We start from the raw sequence: 16,088 nt of genomic DNA, 5'->3' as shown, positions 1-16,088 counted from the left end.
CCTTTCAAGGGACAAGGCAGGAAAATGGGGGTGATGAGCAGTCTGGATCGAATGGCACAACAGACTTGATGGGCTGAATGGCCTAAATCTGCTCCTATATTTGTGAACTTTTGAACTCTGGAGCAGGCAGGATTTGAACCCGATCCAGGGTTAGGGTCACTACCTTTGTGCGACAAGACATCCATAAAAATATCAAATCCTCCCCATCGGGGAATTGCACCCCCAGTCTCCTGAGTCACAGATGGGGATACTAACCACTACACTACCGAGGATGCTGGACAGTTGCAAGATGATGGAGATAGGGGTGGAGAATAGGTGGGTGTTTCAGGAACTATTATAGACATGAAAGTGTGAATGGCATCCTTATGTACTGGGTAAAAACAAGGACTGCAGATGCTGGAAACCAGAATCTAGATTAGAGTAGTGCTGGAAAAGCACAGCAGGCCAGCAGCATCCGAGGAGCAGGACTAAGCCAGCCAATGACCTGACCTGTGCCACACAAGTACAGTCCCCGTGGAGTGTTACCAGAGGTATGTTCAGGCTGTAGGAAGAGATCCAATTCCCGGTTTGACCTGGAATGTAATCCCCACAGGCACAGGGGGAGCAGTGATCCACTTGCTCCACATGTGGGAAGGGAATCACTGAGTCATTCAAACTCAAACACAGCATTGACTTCCTACTGGACAGAAAGGATTAAACTTCTCAGCAACAACCGCTTTAAGAAAAGTTTCATTTTTATAGTCGTAGTGAGAATCACAGTTTTCCAAACTGTGGGACAATACTAGTGATGTTGAGAGACCAGGTTTGGAATGCATGGCCGCCCAGGTAACAATGGTTGCTATGGGGCTCACAGTGATGACTGAGGGGCCGTCCCTTTAGATGCTCAGTTGTTTCTGTGTTGTTGATGAGGCTTGGCCTCATGGACTGCTCTCTGAAGTCAGATTCAAAATAAGTTTTGAAAATTATGATAAAAATCATACCCAGAAAAGACAGTGAAAAACTGTTCACCATGGTAAAAGCATTGAGAATAAGAATGCAGATTTCAAATCCATTACAAGGAAGAAAATGTGATGTGAGAAAGAAATTTCACACAGTGAGTAAATCGATCTGGAAGACATCGCATGGAACAGTGGTTGAAGCAGATTCAGTTAAGAGCCTTGGAAAATTAGTTGGTGACAAGCAATGTAACAGTTTCCAAGGAAACGTCAGGAAAATGGCACAACATCAGAAAGCTCATTTAGAGAGCTGCATAGACACGATGGGCTGAATGGCCTGCTTGTGTGATTTAGTAATTCAGTGGTTCATAATTGCTTCTCAGGTCTTCGTCAGTTGTGAATGTCAAGCTAATATCTGCTATTTTGTATGGTCAGACAGATCGATGTTTTATAACTGCAGGGATTGGGACTAGGACCCCAGGTATTCACAGTATGTGTCAATGATTTAGATGAGGGAACGAATTGGAATATGTCACAAATTGCAGATGACACGAAGCTGGGTGGAAGGGTGAGCTGTGAGGAGGATACAATGTTATTTGGACAGTCTGAGTGAGTGGGCAAATGTATGTCAGATGCAGTTAGTGTGGATAAACGTGAGGTTATCCACTTTTCTAGCAAAAATAGGAAAGCAAATTATTTGAATAACTGTAACCTGGGGGAGATGGGAAGGTTCACCAAGAACTAATCCAAGATGGAGGACTGGAAAATTTGTGGCTGTAAGAGCTGCTCCTGTTTTGAGGTATTTTCAGTGTTGGAGGCGATTTCCTTGAATTCCAGGAGCAGCAATTAATGTTTTATACGCTGTTGCATTGTTTTGGAACTTTAGACTAAAAAAAATCAACACAACAGCACTTTCAAAATGGAGAAAGACAGCCAAAGGCAGCGAGCACATGGTCTGTAAGGGAGAGAAAGAGAAAGAAACCTATACTACTAACGAATACAGCAGTAAATATGCATAGTTACTGCCTTTGCTTTTTTAAATCATGTATCTCTGGACATCTTGAAAAAATTAACAAACAACAAAATTCACAGCTGATCTTGGAGGAACATGTGTAGGAGAGCTCACAGCACAGGAACAGATTAGTGCATAGTTTTTAATGTGTACCTTGCTGTAGGTCTGCAGTAGTGAATAGAGTAGGTTCTTTCTTGATTATATGTTTTGAGATTTTAGAAGTTCACCAGCGAGTCCACAACAGGGAACGGCCAATCACCTGCTCCAAGCACAGGAAGGAATTCATTAATTCTTCCAGCCTGCAGACGCACTTGCGGGTCCACACCAGGTACAGCATGGTGTACCTGCTCACCTGCTCTCAGTGCGGGAAGGGCGTCACCTCCTCCTCCAACCTGCGGAGGCACCAGTGAGTTCATGTGCCATCACAGGGTGATTGAAGGAACAAGGGCCAAGTGCCATTATCGACTGGACTATCAACCCAGTTCTGGGGACTCCTCGGGACTCCTGGGTTTGAATCCCACCACAGCAGATGGCGGAATTGGAATTCAGTCAGAAATCTGGAGTTCAGAACCTAATGATGAAATCATTTTCTGGTGAAAGAAAACCCTCTGATTCACTCATGTTGGAGTCTGTCTGCAACCCAACCTTGAGTCAGATTGGTTCTGTTTCCAAAGTAGGGATTTATAACATGTCACATGGATTGACTGCCTGAAGATTGTGTGCTTTTTGACAAAATATAATGTATCTGCAAATAAAATGCTGCAATTGCAATTTCACCCCATAAACTGATGTGTGTGTGTGCATGAGAGCGTGTGTGTTCGCATATGAGCATGCTTGGTAACGTGTGTGAGTAATGGGGTACAAGCCTGTGTGAGTGGGGTCACTTATAGTGTGACATGAAACCAAGGTCCCTGTTGAGGCCATCCTCATGGGTTCTGTACTTGGCTATCAGTTCTACAACACACATAGGAGAGCGCAGTGTGGGGCCTGTCTTTCAATTTGCAGAAGGTGGGAGGTTCTGGATACTGTGATCCAGGGCAAACACATCCTGGAGGACATTTGTTCAGAGAGATGGAGCTGGAAGCCAGGCTGCAGACATGTTGAGGGTAAAGCGGGAAAGTTAACCAAGCACTTTATTCTGGGAGACGGTCATTCCCTTTTGTTTGCATCAGTGGACAGGGTCAGGAGGGTGTAAGTGCAGGTCTGGCAGATAAAGGGGATCTGATAGAGGACTGCAGGTGGTAGGAGCTAACTGGTTGGGCAGTGGGAGTAAAAACAACATTGGGGAGGGGGAGGTGGTGGTAAGGGACAGAACAGTGACAGGGATGGTCTCCCTTCTCTGCACTTGTCAGCAGGAGCACAGATGGCATTGGTGTCTGTTTGGTGCCAGGATTCAGGAACCGATGTGCTCAGGGCTGAAGAAGTGCGAAAGGGAGGTTGCAGTGGGTGTGGTCCAACAATGTCAGGAGGCGATAGCCTCTGCTGAGGGCACATGGGAAGTTCGAAACGACTAGGACAAAGCAGAACATGAAAGCTCTGGGCAGCACGGTGGCTCAGTGGTTCGTACCACTGACTCACAATGTCAGGGACCTGGGTTCGGTCCCACTCTTGAGCAGCTGTCTGTGTGGACTTTAACACGTTCTCACCCTTCTGTCTGCGTGAGTTAACTCTGGGTGCAGTTCAGGGTGGATCGACCGTGCTAAAGTGTCCACATATGTGCAACTGAGGGTCGGTTAACCATGGGGAACTGCAGGAAAAACGGGTGGGTCTGGATGGGATACTGTTTGGAAGGTCAGTATGAATTTTATGGGCCAAATGGCCTGTCAGGATTATATGATTCTACTGCATTAGCCAAGCATCTATTGAGAAACAATTGCCTCAGGTCTGCTGTGGGTGGAGTGGGTTCCAATTCATGAGACACTGACACCAGTCCTGAGGAAGGTGGGATTTGTGCTGTCAGTCCCCCAAACTTTTGGTCCCCGTCCACTCTCTCTCCTCACACTCTGCACCTACCAATTATCTGTGCTCAGCCGCCTTCTCTCTCTTCCCCTCATTTTCTGCACCCCACCCTCTGTCCCCTGTCATTTTCTCGCTCTCTCTCTCTACCCCCACTCCCCTGTCCATTCTCCGCCCCTTCTTCCATTCCATACTTTCTCATGCCCTCTTTGATTGCTGTATCTCTTTCTCAGGAAAGAGAGAGAATCGATAGTGATGACTCTACCTGGAAGACAGGGGTGCGCAAGAAATGGCTGATCTTTAAAATTAAGAACAGCTAAAATGATATATTCAGAAACATTGTTAACATCGAAAAGCATATTAATTTATTTTTTTGAAAAGCTGCAGTCATGTTTCTGAAACTTGCATTGAAATAGACGCATAGAGTCATACAGCACAGAAACAGATCCTTCAGTCCAACTCGCCCATCCCCTCCAGATATCCTAAATTGATCTAGTGACCCATTTGACAGCATTTCGCCCATATCTCTCTCACACCTTCCTATTCAGATACCCATCCTGACCCTGATGCCTTTCAAATGTTGTAATTGTAGCAGCCTCCACCACTTCCTCTGGGCAGCTCATTCCATACACACACCACACTCTACATGAAAGTTACCCCTTAGGACCGTTTTAAATCTTTCCCCTCTCACCCTTAACCTATGCCGTCTAGTTTTGGACTTCCTCTACCCTGGGGAAAAGACATACAAAGCCGGACGAAATTCAAAAGGAATAAAATGTCGAGCCACAGGGAAAAATAAAATTGTGGCTGCAGCTTTTTTTTCTCCTACTGACATTTGGGCGCTTAAAATCTGTCAGTCAAGCCAGCACCTCCACAGAGCGTACTGCGCATGCTTCTCGGTGTGAGCGACAACTGCGCATGTACTGCGGTGTCAGCAACAACTGCGCATGTACTGCGGTGTCAGCAAAAGCACTGAGCATGCTCGTCGCTGTCCGCGGAAACGGCGCTTGGCTTTCTTCTGAAGGACCAATGGTGAGACCCGGAGGACCGGAAGGAGCCTGGTCCTCCTGCCATTCAGAACAGCCTCTGTCTGAACGCGGAAGTTGGGCCGTGAGTTTCTGAAGCTGCTGTTGTTCCTCTCTCTCTTTGAATGAAGATTGAGCTTCACCCCAGACTGCAACTTTGTCCAACATCTGTGCGTACGGCACTGTCTTTTATCACCCACTTTTTCATTTCTTTTTCGTTCTGGGATTCAGTAGCTGACTTGCACGAACTGAAGGGAAAGGGAGTGAATCCAGGGAGGGGACAGACTCTGGAAAAGTTGGTTCACGTCTGTGTGTCAATTGGCAAACGCACAGCAAATGCAGTACCACAAGGTAAAGTTAAAGCCTCTTGCTTTAAAAAAAAAGGCAGAAAGGAGGTGCATGGTTTAAATGATAATATATTGGTATGTGGACAAAGTGAGGACTGCAGATGCTGGAGATCAGAGTCAAGTGTGGTGCTTGAAAAGCACAGCAGGTCAGGCAGCATCCGAGGAGCAGGAGAGTCGACGTTTTGATCACAAGCCCTTCATCAGGAATGATGTGTGGATGTACAAAGGGACCTCAGCGTCCTTCTACACCAGTCATCAGACCGGTGCAGCAAGCAGTCAGCAAGGCAAGTGGTATATTAGCAAGTGGAATTCAGTTCAAAAATGGGGATGACTTCCTGTAATTGGGGGGGTCATTGAATATATTCAAGGCTGAGGTCATCTGACTTTTGAACAACAAAGAAGTGAATGGTTATGGGGAAGGCAAGAAAATGGTTTTGAGACCATTGCAGAATCATATAGCGCAGAAATAGACCATTCAGTCTAACTAGTCCATGCTATGTTCTCATGGTAAACTAATCCCATCTACCAGTGTCTGGCCCATATCCCTCTGTCACAAAGCTGGTCCTTTTTCTAAAAGCTGGTCCTTCTTCTCAAGGATACCGTGTCCTTGGGTTTTTTTTTCAGAGTGGTGGTAAAGTGGCCCCGGACTCCAAAATGGGTGGTTTAGCACAGAAATGGAATGGGTGTTGGTTGGCTTTTTTGCTTATATGTCAACAGATGAGACTTTAGGCTCAAGCTTTTATGTTTTCAAAGTGACCTGCATAATGAAAGACGAGTGATCTATCGTGAAAGCTGAGGCCTTGTTTGAGTGAGTTCAGCAGTGGACTGTGTGAAGAAAGGATGTTGAACTCTCTCTCCTTCTGCCCTTCTAACTTTGACCTGTCAGCTTCTGTTTCAGTTTTACTGTATGTTTAAAGGGTTTGTTTATTGGGACTGTTGTGTACATTTGGAACAGCATAATTAAGTCTAGTTTAGATAGACTGAGTTCTGTGGGTATTCTATATTCTGTTCTTTGTGTTTCATTCTGTATTCTTGTGAATACATTTATCTGTTTTAAATCCTGGTAGTCAACCTAGCTAACCTAGGGTAATTTTCACTGTGCACTTACTGAAACAAATAGCAAAGTTACGGTCTGCGCTGCCTGCTTAAGAATGTTTTGAGTGGTCTGGCCTAGTCCATAACACGTCCAAACCTTTCCCATTCATGTCCTTATCCAAATATCTTTTAAACGTTATAACTGTACCTGCATCCCCGCTTCCTCTGGACATTCATTCCACACACAAACCGTTCTCTATGGGAAAACAAAGATGTCTCTCATGTCTTTTAAAAATCTTACTCCACTCACCTTCAAAATTTGCTCCCTAACCTTGAAGCCCCACTCTAAGGAAAGGAGACCCATCATTCACCTCATCTATACCCCTCATGACTTTATAAAGCTTGATAAGATCACCTCTCAACCTCCTATGCTCCAATGAAAAAGTTCCCAGCCTATCCACCAAGATGTAGTTATATTCATATCCAGTTCAATGTTGGTGCAGACTTGAAAGACCAAATGGCCTACTCCTGCTCCCAGTTCTCTCTCACTATGTCCAGGACAGCAAGAGACCATAAGACCTAGGAGCAGAAATTAGGCCATTCAGCCAGTCAGGTCTACTCCACCATTCAATCATGGCTGACAAGTTTCTCAATCCCATTCTCTAGCTTTCTCCCCGCAACACTCAATATCTTTGATACACAAGAACCTATTTATGTCTGTCTTGAATATACTCAGTGACTTGCCCAACACAGCCTCTGTGGCAATGAATTCCATAGATTTCGCACTCTCTGGCTACAAAGGTTTCCCCTTTATCTGCGTTCTAAAAGGTCTTCCCTTTACTCTAAGGCTGTGCCCTTGGGACCTAGTCTCTCCTTCCAGTGGAAACATCTTCCCAACATCCACCCTGTCCAGGCCAGTCAGTATTCTGTACGTTTCAATTAGATCCCCCAAGTGTGGGCTGTAAATCAGCGTAAACCAGACCCTTCAGGATGAGCATTTATTAGGTTCATCAAAGTGAGAATGGAGGGAGAGTATGTGGGATGGAGATTTTCAGCGTTTAGGAAATAAGAGAGGAAAGAAAGTTCAATCTAAATTAGAATTGAATGGATGGGCTGATGGGCCGAGGAGTGGCAGATAAAGTTTCATTTAGATAAATGTGAGGTGTTGCATTTTGGAAAGGCACATCAGGGCAGGATTTACACACTTAATGGTAAGGCTGTGGAGAGTGTTCCTGCATCAAGAGACCACGGAGTGCAGATTTGTAGTTCTGTGAAAGTGGAGTCACAGGTAGGCACGGTAGTGAAGAAAGCGTTTGGTGGTGCTTGCCTTTATTGATCAGAGCATTGAGTACAGGAGTTGGGAGTCATGTTGTGGCTGGACATGACATTAGTTAGGCCACTTTTGGAATACTGCATTCAGTTCTGGTCTCCTATGTCAGAAAGATGTTGTGAAACTTTAAAAGAGTTTGGAAATAATTTACAAAGCTATTGCCAGAGTTGGAGGGTTTGAGTTATAGGGAGAGGCTGAAAAGACTGCGGCTGTTTTCCCTGGAGCGGAGGAGGCTGAGAGATGACCTTACAGAGGTTTATAAGGGGCATGGATAGGAGTCCACAATGAGGGAGAGAGAAAAAGAAATGTACACTGAAGTGAATCTGCACAGTTACTGGACATTGCAGTGCATCTGGGAAAGGTTAATGAACAGCAAAATTCACAGCTGACCATGGAGGAACCTGTGTGGGGGAGCTCACAGAACAGGAACAGCGAAGTGTATAGTCTTTAACGTGTAACTTAGCTGTAAGTCTGCAGTCGTGAATGGAGTGGATTCTTTCTTGATTATATGTTTTACTGACATCTGTCTCTTGATTAAATTTTAAAAATATAAACCACAAGTACTGTGTTAGCCCGGAGCACTTTTTTAGAGCAAAAAGACGGTGCTCTTTTCTGGGTCTGTAGATTGTGAAGGAGCAAAGGTGGCCTTTATGAGAGTGATATGCTCTTCCTGTCAGATGTGGGAGATTAGGGAGAGTATCCATGTTACTGGTGATTATGTCTGCAGTAAATGTGTTTGCTTGCAAATCCTATTGGATCGCGTGGATAAGTACCTCGAACTGTCGCTGCAAATGAGCAATTTACAAGATCTTGGGGTATGATGGTTTGGCAATGATAGGAAGGGGAAAAAGCCGCGGCTACAATCAGGGAGATGGGCTAACTCCAGGAAAGGTAGGCAGGTAGTGCAGGAGTCTTCTGTGGCTGTCCATTTTCAAACAAGTCTGCTGTTTTGGAAAATGTAGGGGTGATGGTCTCTCAGGGAATGTAGCACGAACAGCCAAGTTTCTGGTCTCGAGACATGCTCTCATGCAATGAGGCGAACATCGGGTTCCAAGTGATCAATTGTGATAAGGGGCTCTCTAGTCAGAGGTACAAACTGACGCTTCTGTGGTTAGCAGCGAATAATCAGAATGGTGTGTCGCCTCCCTGGTGCCAGGATCAAAGATGTCTCCGAGAGGGTGCGGAATGTTCTCAAAAGGGAGAGGGACTGGTTGGAGGTCATTGTACACATTGGAACCAATGACATAGGAAGGGAAAAGGATGCGATTCTGAAGGGAAAGTGTAGAAAGTCAGACACAAATTTAAAAAGTGGTCCTAGAGTCAAGAAAAATCTGGATTACTGCCAGTGCTATGAGCTAGTGAGGGGTGGAATAGAGAGGACAGAGCAGATGAATGCATGGCTGAGGAGCTGGTGCATGGGAGAAGGGTTCACATTTTTGGATCATTGGAATCTCTTCTGGAATAGATGTGACCTGTACAAGAAGGATAGATTGCACCTGAATATTGGAAGAGAGCTAATATACTGGCAGGAAAATTTGCAAGAGCTGCTCGGGAGGAATTAAACTATCAAGGTGAGTGCGTGGGGAGGTACCCAGGGAAATAGTGAGGAAAGAGATCAATCTGAGACTGGTACAGTTGGGAAAGGGAGTGAGTCAAACAGTCAGGTCAGGAAGAGACAAAGCAGAGAGCAAGGTAGGACTAACAAATTAAACTGCATTTACTTCATTGCAAGAGGCCTAACAGGGAAGGCAGTTGAACTCAGGGCATAATTAGGAAGATGGGATATGTTATCATAGCAATTACAGAGACGTGGCTCAGGGATGGGCAGGACTGGCAGCTTAATGTTTCAGGATACAAATGCTACAGGAAGGATAGAAAGGGAGGCAAGAGATGAGAGGGAGTGGTGTTTTTGATAAGGGATAGTATTCCTGTTGGACTTAAGGAGGATATTCCTAGGAATACATCCAGGAAGGTTATTTGGTTGGAACTGAGAAATAAGGAAGGGATGATCACCTTATTGGGATTGTGTTGTAGACACCCTCATGGTCAATGGGAAATTGAGAAACAAATTTGTATGGAGATTTGAGTTACCTGTAAGAGTAATAGGATGGTTATTGTTAGGGATTTTAACTTTTCAAACATAGACTGGGATTGCTATAGTGCTACGGGTTTAGATGGAGAGCAATTTGTTAGAAACGGACCTAAGGGGCAAGTTTTCATGCAGAAGGTGGTGTGTGTACAAAGCTGCTAGAGGAATTGGTGGGTGCTGGTACAATTATGACATTTAAAAGGCATCGGGATAGGTATATGAATAGGAGGGGTTTAGAGGGTTATTGCCAAATGCTGGCAAATGGAACTAGATTAATTTTGGATATCTGGTCGACATGGATGAGTTGGACAAAAGGGTATGTTTCTGTGCTGTGTCTCTCTCTGACTCTGGCTTGCCACTAACATTTGCCATGTCTCTATGTTCAGTTTCTTTCTGGTGTTGGTGTCAATACCTTGTTGTCTCATTCCGACCCCACCTCCCCCCGGATTGACAATGATGACTTTTGTAATCTCTTTTTACAGACTACCTGAAGACGGAAGTTTCAAAATCAACAGCTTATCTTGACTCTCCTGCTCCTCGGATGCTGCCTGACCTGCTGTGTTTTTCCAGCACTACACTTTTCGACTCTGATCTCCAGCATCTGCAGTCATCATTTTCACATCAATGTCTGACAGTCACTCAATCCATCGGGACAGCAAAGATTTTCAACTATGATTCTGTGAGATGGAGCGATGCTTTTTGGTTCCTGTTTCATAACGTTTTCAGCATCAGTGGGACTGGAGGAGAGACCCTACTGTTGCAGTGCACTGAGTGTGGAGCCAGAAACAGTTATACGGCCTGGAAAGAGGCATTCACACTGGGGAGGGGCAAGACACACGTTTGTGTGTGGCTGAAGCTTCAGCCATGGAGAAACCTGAGGAATCCTGCCCCATGGAGAAACCGTGGAAGTGTGGCAACTGTGGGAAATGCTTCAGTTTCCCGTCTCCTCTGGAGACTCATCGGTGCAGTCACACCGGAGAGAGGCCATTCCCCTGCCCTGAGTGCAGGAAGGGTTTTACCCGCTCCTCCAACCTGCCAGCCCACTTGTGGGTCCACACAGCAGAGAGACCATTCTCCTGCCCAGAGTGTGAGTAGAGCTTTGCCCAGGCCTCTACCCTCGTGGCCCACCAGCAGGTCCACACTGGGGTGAAATCCTTCCCCATCCCTGAGTGAGGGACGGCCTTCAGCAAATCCTCCAACCTCCTGGCCCACTGGCGGGTCTACACTGGGGAGAGGCCCTTCAGCTGTTCTGAGTGTGGGAAGGCCTTCGGTAATTCCTCTGCCCTGCTGAGGCACCAGCATGTCCACACCGGGGAGAGGCCGTTCCCCTGCCCTGAGTGTGGGAAGGGCTTTAAACGCTCCTCTGACTTGCTGGACCACCAGCGGGACCACACGGGGGAGAGACCATTCAGCTGTCCTGAGTGCAGGAAGGGCTTTACCCAGGCCTCCAACCTGCTGAGGCACCAGCGGGTCCACACCGGGGAGAGGCCGTTTGCCTGCCCCAAGTGCAGGCGGAGGTTCACGTCGTACAGTAACTTGCAGAGACACCAGAGGGGGCACCAGCAGATTCCGCCGGCGACGCTGATGTGGGTCACCCCCAGGACTGAACCTCCTGCCTGTTCTGACAGTGGGTGCAGTGGGAGTGTCAGTCTTTGTTTTCTGCTAGACAGCACCCCCACACCCCTCCCATCTTCCACCAACCCCAGGTTGGCTCACGGGCGGCACAGTAGCTCAGTGATTAGTGCCACTGTGTCACATCGCCAGGGACTGGGGTTCGATTCCACCCTCAGGGAGACTGTCTTTGTGGAGTTTGCACATTCTCCCCCCATGTCTGCAAGGGTTTCCTCTGGGTGCTCCCACAATCCAAACACGAGCAAGTGAATTAGCCAAGCTCAATTGTCCCAGCGTGTTCAGGGATGTGTAGGTGCAGTGTATTGTTTAGGGGGTAATGCAGACTAATGGGGTAGGGGAATAGGTCTGGGTGGGTTACTCTTCAGAGGGTCGGTGGGGACTTGTTGGGTTGAAGGGCCTGTTTCCCTGTAGGATTCTGTGAGCTTTGCTTGCAGTGCTGCTCACTGAGCCCGGGACTGCACGTTCCCACTGAAGTGATCCACACAAACCTCAGATGGCATCCAAACCAATGTTCCAAACTAAAGGGGTAGCCATGGGCACCCGCATGGGACCCAGCTATGCCTGCCTCTTTGTCGGGTACGTGGAACAGTCCATTTTCCTCAGCTACACCTGTTCCTCCAGTACATCGATGACCATATTGGTGCCACTTCATGCTCTCACAAGGAGTTTGAACAGTTCGTCATCTTTATCAACACCTTTCACCCTGACCTCAAATTCACCTGGACCATCTCCCTTTCCATGACCTCTCCTTCTCTGGCTACTGACTAACCGTGGACATCTACGACAAGCCCACCGACTCCCAGAGCTACCTAGATTACGCCTCCTCTCACCCCACCTCCTGTAAAAACACAATCCCTTATTCCCAATTCCTCCACCGCATCTGTTCCCAGGATGACCAATTCCACCGTAGAAAATCCCAGAGGGCCTCCTCCTTCCAAGTTCGCAATTTCTCTTCCCACGTGGTCGACAATGCCCTCCAGCACATCTCCTCCACATCCTGCAACACCGCCCTTGAACCCCACTCCTCCCAACGGAACAAGGACAGAACCCACCCCTAACCGTCCTCACCTTCCACCCCACCAACCTCCGGATACATCACATCAGCCTCTGGTACCTACAAACGGACCCCACCACCAAGTATATTTTTCTCTCCTCACCCCTACCAGCATTCCAGAGAGGCCATTTCCTCTGCGACTCCCTCATCAGGTCCGTGCGCCCACAACCAGCCCACACCCCACTCCCGGCCCCTTCCCCGCCACCATAGGAAGTGTAAAACATGTGTCCATACCACTCCTCTCACCTCCATCCAAGGGTCCAAAGGATCCTTCCACATCTGACAGAAATTTACTTGTAACTCCACCAGTGTCATCCACTGTATCCATTCCATCCAATGTGGTCTTCTCTACGTCGGAGAGACAGGACGCCAACTTGTGGATTGTTTCCGAGAACCACTCTGGGACACCCACAAACCCCACTGCCCTTTAGATTAGATTACTTACAGTGTGGAAACTGGCCCTTCGGCCCAACAAGTCCACACCGCCCCGCCGAAGCGCAACCCACCCATACCCCTACATCTACCCCTTACCTAACACTACGGGCAATTTAGCATGGCCAATTCACCTGACCTGCACATCTTTGGACTGTGGGAGGAAACCGGAGCACCCGGAGGAAACCCACGCAGACACGAGGAGAACGTGCAAACTCCATACAGTCAGTTGAACCTGGAATTGAACCTGGGTCTCTGGCGCTGTGAGGCAGCAGTGCTAACCACTGTGCTACCGTGCCGCCCACAAACAATGGGCACACCATCTCCCTGACAGTGTTCCCAAATTAAACTGACAGGAAAGATTCACGTGTGATCGGAAGTTTCCGCAAAGCTGAACATTTCAACTCCCACTCCCATTCCATCAAGATCATTGAGGTCCTGGGCTGTCTCCATCCCAAACCCTTACCACCTGACGCCTGGAGGAAGAACACCTCTTATTCCACCTTGGGACCCTGCAACCACATGGGATCAATGTGGAATTCAAAAGTTTCCTCGTGTATCCTCCTCCTCCTCCTCCTCCTTTCCCCACCCCCCACCTTATCACAGCCCCAAGCCTCCACTCACCCTCCTGACCTGTCCATGACATTTCCCATCTATCCACCCCACCCTCCTCTCCGACCAATCATCTTCATCTGCTTATCCCATTCTCAGCTACCTTCTCCCCAACACCATCCCCCCCTTCCATTTATCTCTCAGCCCTCCCGGCCCACAAGCCTCATTGCTGATGAAGGGTTTATGCCCTAAACGTCAATTCTCCTGCTCCTTGGATGCTGCCAGACCTGCTGTGCTTTTCCAGCACCACACTCTCGACTCTGTCCACCTACGTTGTCAGAGATATAGGACCTGCTCCAAACTGATCCACAATCCAGTTGATGGGACAGGAAACCGCTTCCTTTCTCGAGACAAGTCTCCCGAAGAGAACTTGCTGGCTAACTGAATTACTGAACTTCACAGTGCCCCACTGCTCTCAGTTATCTGGAAGGTGTCCACACATGTGCCTAAGGTGGTGATTGAGACCTTTAATATCTCCTTGGGATTGATCCCCATTCCTTCAAGGCTGTGTAGTCATACAGCCTGGAAACAGACCGTTCAGTACATGATCCCCAACTAAACTAGTCCCACCTGCCTGCTCCTGGCCCTTATTCGATAGTCATAGTCATAGAGATGCACAGGACGGAAACAGACCATTTAATCCAACTCATCCATGCTGACCAGATATCCGAATATAATCCTACCGAAGGATGCAGGATTACGAGTTCTCTTTGGCAAGAGACCTTAACAAGCTGTAGTAATGGACTCAAAGTATGCGATCATATTTCATCTCCTATTTTAGAGACATGGTAACTAGATTTAGCCTGTCTACAATAATATATATAAAGAGGAGGGGATCATAACACAGGTAATGGAAAAATGAATAAGGAATGGAAGGGGTGGGGGAATTGCAGCTAAAATAGTGAAATGGGGGGATTTCATTCAAACCTAATTTAGAGGTATGTATGAAAATATAGAGACTGCAGTACTGAACATGACAGTAAAATGTCCCTTTCTGAAAGTAGCATGTGCAAGAAATCAGACAGAGATACATAAAATCCCGACAGTGCAGAAAGAGGCCATTTGTCCCATTGAGCCTACACTGACACACCAAAGAGCATCCCACCCAGGATCATCCCGTTCTCCTGCATTTAGTATGACTAATCCACATGACCTACACATCACAGAGCAATTTTGCATGGTCAATCCACCTAACCTGCACATCTTTGGACTGTGGAAGGAAACCCATGCAGACAGGGAGAACATGCAAACCCCACACAGACACTCACCTGAGGCTGGAATTGAACCTGGGTCCCTAGTGCTGTGAGGTAGCAATGCCAAGCACTGTGCCACCTCAATATGATATAAAATTTAAACAAAAACAAATGCTCTAAGCTGCAAATTTGTCCATGTGAAGAACTTAATGCAAATGATTTGAAGTAAAATCCATTTGAATTGTGTTTTGGGAGAGATCTAGAACATATTTCATTAATGATTGAAAATCTTCGACCTTTGGAATGGTCTGCAAGAGAGTGTGTTGGAGTCAGATTCAATTATGGTATTCAAAATATAGTTGGATCATTAAACTGAAAAGGAAAGTAATCAGTGTTCGGTGAAGAGTAGCACTGGATACTGTGGTGATTATAATTAGGTCAGTCAGGTGAATTCCCTTATTGGGGATGATCACCTGCTCTTAACATTTCACTTCAATAACCTTAAGATTCCCAAAATCTGTCGGGAGCTTTCTCTGTTCAAGTGTCTACTCGAGTGACTCAGTGTCAAATTTTGTTTATGAATTGTTCCTCTGATATCTCATGAGACGGGCTATGATATTAACAGTGGTATCTAAATAGTTGTGGGTCATAATGTGCCCAAGTGAGAAAGAATAAACTGACCATTCTTAAATATGCATTTTCAAACCATGGAAATAAAATTAATGTTTGGAAAATATACAACTTGTCATGTATGAAGAAGATCAGAAATAGGAATGGGAATAGGTAATTGACTGTTGAGATGCTCTGTCTTTCATCACCATCCATGGCTGATCATTTATCTGAATTCTCTTTCCTGCATGTTTTGTTTTCCATGTCTTCACCTGATGAAGAGGCTACACTCCAAGCGGGTGCGATTTCAAATAGACGTGTTGGACTATAGTTGTGTGACTTATGACTGAAAAAAATTGAGTATGTTTTTCCACATACTGGAGCAGTAGGATTTAAACCTGAGCCTCAGGGCTCTATGGGAGACTACAGCTGCATCACAAAAAAAACCTCTGTCGTAAATAGGTCCTGTGAGAAACAAAGCCCACTCCACTTCAATATTTTCAGTCCGAGACAAGATCTGAATCAGTAGTGCCATTTATTTTACACTTGCAAGTGGGTGCGATGTCCAGTGCCTAAAAGGTAGAGGACATACACACACCAAATTCAATTCATACATAATATTTATATGATTTGATGTCTATTGTTTTACACTGCTCCCTCCCCTGTTTACATCCTCCACTTCCCTAAGACCGGCCCCCATTACCCCTGTTTATCTCTTGCCTTATCCGGCCTTGTCTGTGACAAAATGCTTATTCCTGGCCTCACAAGGCTGTTTGACCTCATCCTGCTGTAGGTCATTGTTAGGCATATTCTTTCTTCATCATTAT

At 46.5% G+C, this 16,088-nt stretch overlaps 1 long non-coding RNA gene across 1 annotated transcript; it reads left to right on the top strand.

Annotated features, from left to right (window-relative positions):
* The first annotated feature begins 4,994 nt into the window (after positions 1–4,994).
* On the top strand, positions 4,995–15,393 carry LOC140460502 (uncharacterized). The gene is made up of 2 exons (XR_011954126.1): positions 4,995–5,279; positions 10,212–15,393. It is a non-coding gene; the product is annotated as an uncharacterized lncRNA (long non-coding RNA).
* Positions 15,394–16,088: the final 695 nt, after the last annotated feature.

This window comes from Chiloscyllium punctatum, chromosome 36, assembly GCF_047496795.1.
Source record: "Chiloscyllium punctatum isolate Juve2018m chromosome 36, sChiPun1.3, whole genome shotgun sequence".
NCBI lineage: Eukaryota > Metazoa > Chordata > Chondrichthyes > Orectolobiformes > Hemiscylliidae > Chiloscyllium > Chiloscyllium punctatum.
Note: the sequence above shows the minus strand (reverse complement) of the source record. Positions and strands in the feature narration are given on the sequence as shown.